Genomic DNA, 9017 nt, shown 5'->3' on the forward strand with positions numbered 1-9017 from the left:
GCAATCATCACCTCCATTTCCTTTTAATTAAACTGCAAAGCTGACACCACATCTGTCAAAAAGAATGTGAGACTTTTTGAAATCGGTGTGTACCTCAACATCCCTTGCTCCTTCACTCCTCTCTTACCATGAACAATAGTGGAGAAAATGGCTTTGAAAGTTGCAAGCTTTCTCAATGCTTCTCTGTCTCCTGTCGAGGTCTTTCTTTCTTTTCTCTCTCTTTCTCTATCTCCTACTTGAAAGTCAGTGTAATGAGACAGCTGAGTGAGGAGGAAGTCTGACTGTCCACAGAGCACCAGTTGTCTGCGGAAGAAGTGAAGATTTACTGCAAATGAGACGACACCATTAAATACATTTTTATTTAGATTACTGTCATCATACAGTACCGCCTTCCTTGTATACATTTGGCCTCAGCCTTTGTGGCGAGGTGCCATTATTTGCCAGATTAGGTTATTAAGCTATTAACACGTCAAGTACAGAAGCAAACAATGCGGGGCCACACTTAAACAAACAGAGGAGAATGGAGGAGGTGTCACTGACTTGACATATGAAGGCAGTTAATAGCTACAGCGCCGAGGACTGTGGAGTGAAATTAAACAGACAGCTTTCAAAGGGAAACAGAGCAAGTGCTCTGCGGTGACAGAGCTGCTCCGTTTTACTGGGGGATTATTTTCTATACATGTTTTCTATACCAAGACAATAAGAAACATATTTCATCTTTGCCTGTATGTTTATTGCAGCATGTATTAAGATGTTATTGGCATCATTATTAAAGTGGGGACAGGTCTCATTTTTAAATATGTTGCCAACAGAGCAGTCTATATTTAATGGAACACTTCAAATAAAATAGGCATTGAAGATATCGACCATAGCATTCTAACTGGTAAAAAGGACATTATAGACATCCATGCCATGGGTTTATTTTGATATTACTTGAAATAAGCACCTGAACTTTTTGTTGTTGTTCTGCTGTCTTTCTTTCTTTTTTATGAAAACATCATGAAATAGACAGAAGTCCCTATGGTCACATGAAGAGACAGTATACATGGACAGCCAAGTCAGCGATTTCCAGTGGAAAATCCTTGGTAACCTATTGAAGCGGTTCAACTTCAGCCAAAATCAGGAACAACAACAGCTACTTGAGCCAGCAACCCAGTTCAGCCAACCCAACAGCTTAGCAGTCTTAACATACAATCCACCACTTATCATCATCGGCATCCAACAGCATGCAGCACACTCGTCCATGAAGAGGCTTGAGTTAAGCTGGTTAAAATAACACAAGACAACACAGGCACAACAGCTTCCACTCTCCCTTTTGATTCCTGCTTAATTTGAATGGCACAATGGGCTGAATCCTGTTCTGATGCTCGACCAGAGGACCACGGAGCTCTGTCCATCTCCCCTCCACATCATGAGTTGTTGGAGTAGACCGGGGCCCCCTGGTACTGTGTGGGCTTGGCTGATAAAGGCTTATTGCAAGGCCTTCTCGTCAGGCCGGATCCCACTCCCCACAAGGGACACAGGACAGGCATTAAGACAGGCTGTCACTAGAAACTGGAGAAAGGGAAGAGAGGGGGGGTCAGAGAGAGAGTTTGCAATGCATATCACACCTTAGATTGATTTACTTTTCTTCTTGTTTTGGAGGGGTATGTTGTTAGATTTTTCTTTCAGGTTCTGACACATGATTGAGGTCCTATTACTGCCACCCTGTTAGCTATTGCGGCAACTGATATTCACAGACTGGTTCTGCCCCTGTGAAACATTTTACCTTGGGCTCATCGAGGATCTGACATGAACTTTGAACCAGAGGAGCACAGCTGTCAAATTGGTCCCCCCGTCTTTCCTTTCACTGATTCCTCACAGGCACTGAGCCCAACCCCCCCCCCCCCCCCCCCCCCCCCCCACACACACACACACACACACAGTCTACAAACTATACGACAAAACCCAGAATTTATAGTATAGCTATTACTCATTATTGTGGTTTGTTGACATGCATGTTACATAGGAGACACACATTGATCCACTTCGGTAGAAAACAGTGGATGTAGTTTCATGAATAACCCCACAACCCATAAAGTTGGAGGAGGAGAACAAGGGGAGGAGGCGTTACAGATAGCGAGCTAAACATTTTAAGAAAAAGTCCTATTTAGCCGACATCTGCAGCTTTTACCATGAATGCAGTCTCTGCTAATGAGGGAACTTTGACTTTAAATTTCAATCACGCTGTAACGCAGAATATCCGCTACATGCATTGAATAGAGCCATAACATAAAAGCCCTGTGTTGGTGATGTCAACACGTATTCTTTGTAATGATTGTAAATGTTTTGAGAGAGAAAATATTGATCCTTCATATTAAAATCTAAATGTGCATGGTTACTCCACATTGTGTCAGGCCAGTTTGCTACAGCCAAGCTTCCATTGATTCTGAGCACACAACACAGGCAATCACTGTAACTGCAGCACCACCAACTGGCCAAATTACGTCTCACTCATGACTTTTTCTTATGAGATTCACTAAAGGATTACTGACATGTATCCCATTGTCATTTCTACATTTAAACAGTCTTGATATATTATTTGTGTGATCCTAGAAACAAGAAGAAGGAAATAAACAAGCAAGGTTTTTCCCCACCTCCAACCACCTCCGTGTGCTTGACTTCATTGTATCCATCATCATGCATCTTTAATGACGTCAGGCCAGGAGCACAGGGTAAAATCACAGTAGTGCCCCGGGGCTAAAACCAGCAAAAATGAGGTTCCTCTTCCCCATCCCATGTGGAGGGAGGCACACACACATACACACACACGGGCCAAGAGGGAGCGAACATCACACCCATCGATCGCTGGGGCTGTAGCCGGCTGGCGGCCACTCGCTGGTTTTGATGGATAAGTTTGGACCCAAAAAACTCTGGGTTGGATCGTGGTTGGCCTCAGCTGAGAAACGGAGAGGGGGGGAGGGAGTTGACAAACGATAGACGCCTTGATTTATGTGTCCTTCTGCCTGACTGGGGAAAGGACAAGCTCCCACCCAATTTGGTTTCATTGTAAAAGGCCTATAGAGAATTATCCAACAGCCCTGAAAAAGTAAAGAAACTTTACTTTACTCCACCCCCATTCAAAACACAGAGCAAGAGAGTAACATAATGTGCTTTTGTCTATCTAATTACTTAGTGCAAGGTATAGTTTGCCTTACAGTTTCTTTTGACATTATCTCTGTCTTTTCAAAGTTTGCATAATCAGGTATTGCAGTATTTCTATTGGTAAATGGATAGAAGTGCAGTTAACTATAATGCAATTTGAAGGACATTCAATACACAGTTATATTAAATATAGCCCTGATGCTTAACACGTTCTGATTCACAGAGCAAAACAAAAGAAACAAGCATAAAAATATCTCCCAGATTTCCCAGCATATTCCCAGCCTCTCTCCTGTGAAACCATACGATAGTTAGTGTGGCTTGGAAACATCTTTCATTTGCTGAACCCCCAGCCTTGACCCCAGAGGTCAAAGTCAGTCAGCCCCTTCCTGTCTGTGGCTTTTCCCAGGATCCCCTGCCTGTCGGCGTGTCAGCACCTCTCCTGTCTCCTCACCAACTCAGGATGTTGCTTTTGCCTTCCAAGAGTTTCCTGAAACCTGAGAAAAATAGATCTGTTTCCATGCAGGGGTCAGCTAATGTAAAAAAAAAAACACCATAAAATTTTACTTTTTGTATTTGTTTTACTTACGTTACAAACTTACGCTGTACTGTACTATGCTCTGACTCGTTCCTATTTGTAGATACAAGGATGCAGAAACCTTAGGGACCATAGCTGCACAAAAATAACTATTTCTTCATTGGGCGTTTACAATATCCACCCACCTCCTTTTCAATAGAATTCAGAAATAATCTTTGGCATATTTCAGTCGACATTCAAATCAACTGTGGCTCACTATTTTACCTCCAGCTTCATGTCTAGACATTATACAATAAGTACTAACACTGAAGGCGTTAAACGACTACATTGAGCATATTCCTACGTACTTTCACCCTCTTTAACTTACTGTACCATACAGTAAACTCTACAGGAATTAGACGAAATCTTGCTGAAATCCATTGCAGATTTTCCATTATTCGCCAGCCAGATAATTAAGCAGAACATTAAAATTAGGTCATGTTCCTAATGATCAGATTAGAGGACAGGATGGACCATTAAGGATGACGCTGCTAAAATAGCATAGAGGGTTTATACAGAGGTGAGTGGAAATGGGGCACATCATTAAACTATGCAGGTGCCTCTCCAGGTAGAATGAATGGCGATAACAAGGTCGCATTCGCGGCTATACGTGTCCTGATTAATTTGTCTCACAATCACTTCAGTACCCTAAACAATGCTCTTCATACCTTCCTAATATAAGTATGCCTCATTCTGGCGATCCCCTCAAATTCATTTAGGGTATAATTCAATTCACAGTAATAAATATACAATTACTCGCCAAAAAAATTGTAGTTTCGCATAACTGTTCTTTTGAAAATCTTTTTACCCTGGCCTCTATTCCCTTTTTGGAAGAGAGCGTGAGTATAAATGGAAGGCCTGTCATTTCACATTCATTAAAAGTCAAGCTCCAAAATTAATAATGTAAAAATATGGGGTTTAATTAGTCTTTTATTCTGCCCAATGTACTTAAATTAGATAATTCACCCCCTAATGCCCTTTCACGAAATAAAGAATTAGCCTGTGACATTGGGAGCTTGACAGGTGGGATAAAGTGGAGGAAATCGCTGCGGTTAAACTAAGGATATATCCATTTATAAGTCATTTGCAGCTTAGTACACTTGACAGGGAGGAGGGGCTCAGGTTTGGATTCCATGCATGGTATCCTATTTAATGCGTTTCTATCATGTGATGCCATCCTTATGCCATTGCTTTGCATAGCTCATTTCTACTATGAATTAGACTAATCCAATTTGACTGGATGTTTGGTTCACTGTAACAGTATATTCTATGAGCATAGTGGATTCATGATGAGTGCACATTGGATAAGTGCTGTTAAAGTGATGTTCAGTTCACATAACATATTACTTTCTAAAATCAATTTGCAGTTTATTGGTCACATACACAGATTTGCAGATGATATCACAGGTAAAGCAAAATGCTTGTGTTTCTAGCTCCAACAATTCAGAAATACCTAGCTATACACATAAAAAAACACATACATAATCTATTTATTTTAACAAAAAAATAAAGAAATATCAAAAAGAGCAATGCCAGAGACCTGCGTATATACAGTGCATTCGGAAAGTAGTCCGACCCCTTGACTCTTTCCACATTTTGTTACGTTCCAGTCTTATTCTAAAATGTATTAAATAAAAAACATTCCTCAACAATCTACACACGTTACCCTATAATGATAAAGTAAAAACAGGTTTTAAGATATTGTCATTTTTTTTTTTTTTTTAACTGATTTACATAAGTATTCAGACCATTTGCTATGAGACTCAAAACTGAGCTCAGGGGCATCCTGTTTACATTGATCAAATCAAATCAGATTGTATTAGTCACATGCGCCGAATACATGCTACCTTACAGTAGACCTTACCAGCTTACTTACAAGCCCCTAACCAACAATGCAGTTTAAACAAATACGGATAAGAACAAGAAAAAAAGTAAGAAGTAATTAAAGCAGCAGCAGTAAAAAAGCAATAGCGAGACTATATACAGGGGGGTACAGTCAATGTACGGGGGCACCGGTTAGTTGAGGTAAAATGTACATGAAGGTAGAGTTATTAAAGTGACTATGCATAGATGATAACAACAGAGAGATGAAGCGGTGTAAAAGAGAGGTGGGGGGGGGTAATGCAAATAGTCTGGGAAGCCATTTGATTAGTTGTTCAGGAGTCTTATGGCTTGGAGGTAGAAGCTGTTAAGAAGCTTCTTGGACCTAGACTTGGCGCTCCGGTACCGCTTGACGTGCGGTAGTATAGAGAACAGTCTATAACTAGGGTGGCTGAAGTCCTTGACAATTTTCTGGGGCCTTCCTCTGACACCGCCTGGTATAGAGGTCCTGGATAGCATTAAAACCTCTTACATCTAGACGTTCCGCTAGCGGAACACCTGCTCCAATATCCAATGATAGGCGTGCCACGAATTACAAAGTCCTCGAAAATCCAAAAACGTCCGTTTTTCAAACATATGACTATTTTACACCATTTTAAAGACAAGACTCTCCTTTATCTATCCACAATGTCCGATTTCAAAAAGGCTTTACAGCGAAAGCAAAACATTAGATTATGTCAGCAGAGTACCCAGCCAGAAATAATCAGACACCCATTTTTCAAGCTAGCATATAATGTCACAAAAAACAAAACCACAGCTAAATGCAGCACTAACCTTTGATGATCTTCATCAGATGACACTCCTAGGACATTATGTTATACAATACATGCATGTTTTGTTCAATCAAGTTCATATTTATATAAAAAAAAACGCTTTTTACATTAGCATGTGACGTTCAGAACTAGCATTCCCACCGAACACTTCCGGTGAATTTACTAAATTTCTCACGATAAACGTTCACAAAAAACATAACAATTATTTTAAGAATTATAGATACAGAACTCCTTTATGCAATCGAGGTGTCCGATCTTAAAATAGCTTTTCGGTGAAAGCACATTTTGCAATATTCTGAATAGATAGCTCGCCATCACGGGCTAGCTATTTTGACACCCACCAAGTTTGACCCTCACCAAACTCAGATTTACTATAAGAAAAATTGGATTACCTTTGCTGTTCTTCGTCAGAATGCACTCCCGGGACTTCTACTTCAATAACAAATGTTGGTTTGGTTCCAAATAATCCATAGTTATATCCAAATAGCGGTGTTTTGTTGTGCGTTCAAGACACTATCCAAGGGTGACGAAGGGTTACGCACCCGACGCGTTTCGTGACAAAAAAATTCTAAATATTCCATTACCGTACTTCGAAGCATGTCAACCGCTGTTTAAAATCAATTTTTATGCTATTTTTCTCGTAAAAAAGCGATAATATTCCGACCGGGAGAATAAAAACATGGTGTCGCCTCGTGCATGCGGCTCAGTCTCATTGTCCTCAGATCGACCACTATCCAAATGTGCTACTGTTTTTCAGCCTGGGCCTGCAAAGACATCATTCAGCCTTTTGCCGCCTTCTGAGAGCCTATGGGAGCCGTAGGAAGTGTCACGTTACAGCAGAGATCCTCAGTTTTCAATAAAGAGAGTGTAGAAGGCCAAGAAATGGTAAGAGAGCGCACTTCCTGTAAGGAATCTTCTCAGGTTTTGGCCTGCCAAATGAGTTCTGTTATACTCACAGACACCATTCAAACAGTTTTAGAAACTTTGGAGTGTTTTCTATCCAAAGCTAATAATTATATGCATATTCTAGTTTCTGGGCAGGAGTAATAATCAGATTAAATCGGGTACGTTTTTTATCCGGCCGTGAAAATACTGCCCTCTATCCATAACAGGTTAAGCTTGACCCCAGTGATGTACTGTGCCGTTAGCACTACCCTCTGTAGTGCCTTGCGGTCGGAGGCCGAGCAGTTGCCATACCAGGCAGTGATGCAACCAGTCAGCATGCTCTCGATGGTACAGCTGTGGAACATTTTGAGGATCTGACGACCCATGCCAAATCTTTTCAGTCTCCTAAGGGGGAATAAGTTTTGTCGTGCCCTCTTCACGACTGTCTTGGTGTGCTTGGACCATGTTAGTTTGTTGATGATGTGGACACCAAGGAACTTGAAGCTCTCAACCTGCTCCACTGCAGCCCCGTCGATGAGAATGGGGGCATGCTCGGTCCTCTTTTTCCTTTAGTCCACAATCATCTATTTTGTCTGGATCACATTGAGGGAGAGGTTGTTGTCCTGGCACCACATGGCCAGGTCTCTGACCTCCTCCCATTAGGCTGTCTCGTCATTGTCGGTGATCAGGCCTACCACTGTTGTGTCATCTGCAGACTTAATGATGGTGTTGGAGTCATGCCTGGCCGTGCAGTCACGTGTGAACAGGGAGTACAGGAGGGGTCTTAGCACGCACCCCTAAGGGGCCCCTCTGTTGAAGATCAACATGGAGGATGTGTTGTTACCTACCCTTACCACCTGGGGGCGGCCCGTCAGGAAGTCCAGGATCCAGTTGCAGAGGGAGGTGTTTAGTCACAGGGTCCTTAGCTTATTGATGAGCTTTGAGGGCACTTTGGTGTTGAACGCTGAGCTGTAGTCAATGAATAGCATTCTCACATAGGTGTTCCTTTTGTCCAGGTGGGAAAGGGCAGTGTGGAGTACAATAGAGATTGCATCATCTGTGGATCTGTTGGGGCAGTATGCAAATTTGGGTTGGTCTAGGGTTTCTGGGATAATGTTGTTGATGTGAGCCATGACCAGCCTTTCAAAGCACTTCATGGCTACAGATGTGAGTGCTACGGGTCGGTAGTCATTTAGGCAGGTTACCTTGGTGTTCTTGGGCACAGGGACTATGGTGGTTTGCTTAAAACATGTTGGTTTTACAGACTCGGACAGGGAGAGGTTGAAAATGTCAGTGAAGACACTTTCCAGTTGGTCAGCGCATAATCACAGCACACGTCCTGGTAATCCATCTGGCCCTGCGGCCTTATGAATGTTAACCTGTTTAAAGGTCTTACTCACATCAGCTGTGAAGAGCGTGATCACACAGTCTTTCGGAACAAGTCTTGTTTCAGTGTAATTTGCCTCAAAGCGAGCATAGAAGTAGTTTAGCTCTCGGCTGTGCTTCCCTTTGTAGTCTGTAATAGTTTGCAAGCCCTGCCACATCCGACGAGCGTCAGAGCCGGTGTAGTACGATTCGATCTTAGTCCTGTATTGACGCTTTGCATGTTTGATGGTTCGTCGGAGGGCAAAGCGGGATTTGTTATGAGCTTCCGGGTTAGAGTCCCGCTTCTTGAAAGCGGCAGCTCTAGCCTTTAGCTCAGTGCGGATGTTGCCTGTAATCCATGGCTTCTGGTTGGGGTATGTACTTACGGTCACTGT

General features: G+C 42.2%; 1 long non-coding RNA gene across 1 annotated transcript; it reads right to left on the reverse strand.

Annotated features, from left to right (window-relative positions):
• Positions 1-332: 332 nt before the first annotated feature.
• Positions 333-2918, reverse strand: LOC115152647 (uncharacterized). Its single transcript, XR_003867548.1, has 2 exons — positions 2637-2918; positions 333-1554 (listed from the first exon to the last, which is right to left on the reverse strand). It is a non-coding gene; the product is annotated as an uncharacterized LOC115152647 (long non-coding RNA).
• Between the last annotated feature and the right edge of the window lie 6099 nt (positions 2919-9017).

The sequence above is a fragment of the Salmo trutta genome, chromosome 18 (genome assembly GCF_901001165.1).
Source record: "Salmo trutta chromosome 18, fSalTru1.1, whole genome shotgun sequence".
In the NCBI taxonomy this organism is placed as follows: Eukaryota; Metazoa; Chordata; class Actinopteri; order Salmoniformes; family Salmonidae; genus Salmo; species Salmo trutta.